We start from the raw sequence: 4,163 nt of genomic DNA, 5'->3' as shown, positions 1-4,163 counted from the left end.
AGTGCCAAACAAACTGGTAGCCAGTATAGAATTAGCACAGACCAGACAAGTGACCGAAGCAATGGTTCGGTTCAGCCCGGCATAGGAAAGTGATTGAGTTGGAGGTGGAAAACCTCAAAGGAAGCCAAGAGTGCCACACAAACTGGTAGTCAATATAGAATCAGCACTGACCAGACGAGTGACCGAAGCAATGGTTCGATTCAACCGAAACCATTGGAACCAAACCATTGCTTCGGTCACTCGTCTGGTCAGTGCTGATTCTGTATTAGCTACCAGTTTGTGTGGCCCTCTTGGCTTCCTTAAGAGGTTTTCCATCTCCAGCTCTGTCACTTTCCCATGCCGGGCTGATGAGTGCTCATGAGCACAAAACTGCAGTCCTCGGCTGGCGGTGTATTTCATTTTAGCCCTGGCTATCAGGTGGTAATTTACTGATGATAAGGGCCTGTTCACACTACGGCCGTCCATCCCGAGTTTTTCCACCCGAAACAGGTTTTCTTTGCTGGTTGCCATGACAGCAGGCCATCTTGGACCGGACCGGTTTCGATCGGAAGAACCTGCATGTCTGACGGCCGTCGAAAGCAGGACGGCATTTCATTGGTTTCCGCCAAGCAGCGCGCTCTTCCCTCTGGTGGGTGAATTCTGTTGCATTGTTGAAAGAAAACTCACGTAAAATTGTGAGTGTAAATGTGACAAAAGTTGTGAGAAAGATTCGATTGTATAAAATAACAAAAGCCTTTATTGAGGCAAAGAGTGTTATATAAAATACATTAAAAACAATAGGTTAGTATAAAGAATGAACTGGGGGTATTCTAAGTATTGCACTAATAGAAACAGTAAGGAAGATGTCTAAATATTGCACTATACTATACCCTCCATTAGCTACTTAATACGAATCCTGTTTACATCGGCGAGTACTACTTTCCGAGTAATAGGCAAAATGACTAGACTAAGTTCCACATCCTATACCATCTAGAAATCCATCATGGAGAAATTCAACTCAATACCCTACAACTCGGAAGTAGGCCGAAAATACTACATCATTCTATTATTCTTCCATACTGCACTCGCGCTGATACAACTACCGTAAACCACACTGTTTATATGGCTCCCCAGTCACATACTTGGACGGATCGATAGCCATGAACGTAACGGTGATTCACCTTAAGAATAGAGGTTCATAACACGTGCTCAATGGTCCACATATATCTAGCGTGAGCAATGCGCTGATTTCTAGAACCTTCTTCAACTATCCCGCCAATGAGAGATCGTGACAAGACACCATCAAGTGGTGAAAACATGGAAGCACGTATTCAAGCTTTTATCTTTTATGGAGGATGTTACCTGATATATATTACCTGATATATTATTGATATAATATGCGGCCGAAAGCCGTAAGTACATACCCGATATTTTATCATCATCTAATACAGGGCTTCGCAACTGGTGTGCCGCGGCACACTAGTGCGCCGTGACAAGGAACCCGGTGTGCCGCGATATTTTCGTAGTTTTATAAAAGGAAACAGCTTTGATGTATTTTGTTTTAAAGTTACGACCGAATAGCGTTTGTATCGGTCTGTAATTTCTCAATTCATCTTGTCCATCATGTGCAATTAGACATACCCAACAAGGGAGTGGCGGGATTTGCTGCCCCACCTCTTAAAAGAGAACTTCTTGTGATCCTATTACAGTTTTTGAAAACGGACTCTAATTTCCAACTAATTATACAGAATTTTTTCTAAATCTTTCGCAAACAAGAGTATTGCCCCCTCCCCCAGGCAGGGATTGTGCCCTCCCTCCTAGAATTTCAGCCCCAGCTTTAGCTTTTGTTTTCCTCTTTTCCAGTTCCGATACTAATTTCATTTTATCGTAGTTTCTCAAAGCTCTGTTCTGAGACTTAGCAAACTAGAAATTAAAACCATACACTGTTTCCTCCATCGTGAAGCTCGCATGGCAAAGAACTTATCAGATGAGCTGAAGTCAGCTTTGCCTGAAGTCGTGAAAATCGTGAATTTCTTAAAAGCGAGGCCGTTTATTTTTCGCCTTTTCTCCGTACTTTGTGAAGAAAGGGGGGGGGGGGCATATCTCCACTCCCTACTTCTTCATACAGAGATTCGCTGACTTTCATGTGGTAAGGTACTACACACAATTTTTGAATTGAGGGCCGAGGTACGACAGTTTTTGATTTTAAAAAACGAAATGCAGTACGCCAGTTAGTTGCAAGACAAATATTGGCTGGCAAAACTAGCGTACATGGCTGACATTTTCGAACACCTTAACGAGTTGAATCGGAAAATGCAAAGACAAGGAGAGGATTTGGGTTACATGTATGGACAAGCTAAACGGGTTCAAATCAAAAATTCCGCTGTGGAGAGAGGAAGTAGATCGTGGCTCATTGGACATGTTCAAATAGTTGTCAACATGGTATGAAGGAAATGGCAATGAAGAAAAGCTGCTGAATGGGGTGGCAGAGCATTTAGTCCTACTTCAGGACAAGTTTCGGCACTATATCAAGAATACTAACATATAACAGTATGGGGTGTGGGTGGATTCGCGATCCATTCTCTTCATCTGCGGATGCATCAGTTAAAGACCTTTCTTTGAAGGCACGAAAAGAATTTATGGACCTTAAGAGCGACCGTACTTTTAAACTTAAGTTGAGCGAAGTGCTCTGGACGAATTTTGGTTGCTGGTTCAAAATGAGTATCCCACAATCTCTTGTCTTGGCACAAACTGATGTGCTATATCATTTTCAATTACATATGTTTACGAACTCAGCTTCTCAGCCCTCACACTTATAAAAAAAAAAACAGCAAGAGATCATCTCTAAAGAGCCTGGATTAAGAACTTCGTGTAGCTCTTTCCAGCATAGAACTGAATATCAAACATCTTTGCTCCTCAAGGCAGGCTCAAGTGTCTCATTAATGTCAAACGGAAGTTAGGTGCTTGGTTATAATTTCTTGCTTGCTTCTTTTTTGAAACATTATTTAATAAATTGTTTAACTGCAATGTGCACTTTAATGACATGCTTGACAGAAATGCTTTGAAACATATGAATCATAATTTTCTGCAAAGTCTGATATAGGTAGTTTTGTTGTTCATTATCAACCTCAATACATTCGAAATATTTCTACTTCTTTATCTTTACTAATAATAAAGCTGAAAGTCTCTCTGTCTGTCAGGATATCTGTGACGCACATAGCGCCTAGACCGTTCGGCCGATTTTCATGAAATTTGGCACAAAGTTAGTTTGCAGCATGGGGGTGTGCGCCTCGAAGCGATTTTTCAAAAATTCGATGTGGTTCTTTTTCTATTTCAATTTTAAGAACAAAATTATCATAAGATGGACGAGTAAATTACGAAATTATCATAACGTGGAACCGTAACATAGGTACAAGCCAATTGGCGAGAAAATTCACCATATATTATTTGTAAACAGGCGAATCAAAAGACCTTTTAATTTTTCTATTACGGGAAAAGCCGTGCGGGCACCACTAGTTCTAAATAAGTTTAAATACACTACGTAGTTATAATTGTTTTATTCATATGAAAAAAGCCCCCCCCCCCCCCCCGTCTTTTTACCAGTGAAGGATAAAAACATTTCTATATTACCATTGCGAAATTAAGTTCAGTGTGCCCCTTTGATCTAGAAATTTCTTAAGTGTGCCGCAAAGTAAAAAAGGTTGAGAAGCACTGATCTAATACTTAAGCATTTATGCTAATCTTTCAGTAGTAAGCAACGAGATAAAAATAGGGTAAATATACTATTAAAAAGATAACAAATTCAGCCACATGATTGATGTACGGTGACCGTATGCGAATGCTACTCGGTTTTCATCGGCAGTCCGTCACGTCAAAGAACGGGACCGACAACCGATACGTGAAATAAGTGAACAGCCCTTAACGGAGAAACACGAGGCGGTTCCTTTCTGCAGGGGTGATTGTGTTCAGGTATTTTACCGGATTTCCGGTATCTTCATCTTTGAAAATACCGGAACTCCTATATTTTCAGAAAAACTCGCTTTTGTAAAATTTAGGTCGATGTTTAATGAAACGCCGAAAGTCCAAATTGAAGACGTTTCGTTTGGTATAAAGCGTAAGCTACCGTCATGTTTTGCAATCTCTATGGTAATTATTGAAGAACAGCTGGGGTGAGAGATGGAAGA

Source organism: Uloborus diversus, chromosome 2 (genome assembly GCF_026930045.1).
Source record: "Uloborus diversus isolate 005 chromosome 2, Udiv.v.3.1, whole genome shotgun sequence".
In the NCBI taxonomy this organism is placed as follows: Eukaryota; Metazoa; Arthropoda; class Arachnida; order Araneae; family Uloboridae; genus Uloborus; species Uloborus diversus.
This window is presented reverse-complemented; position numbering follows the sequence as displayed.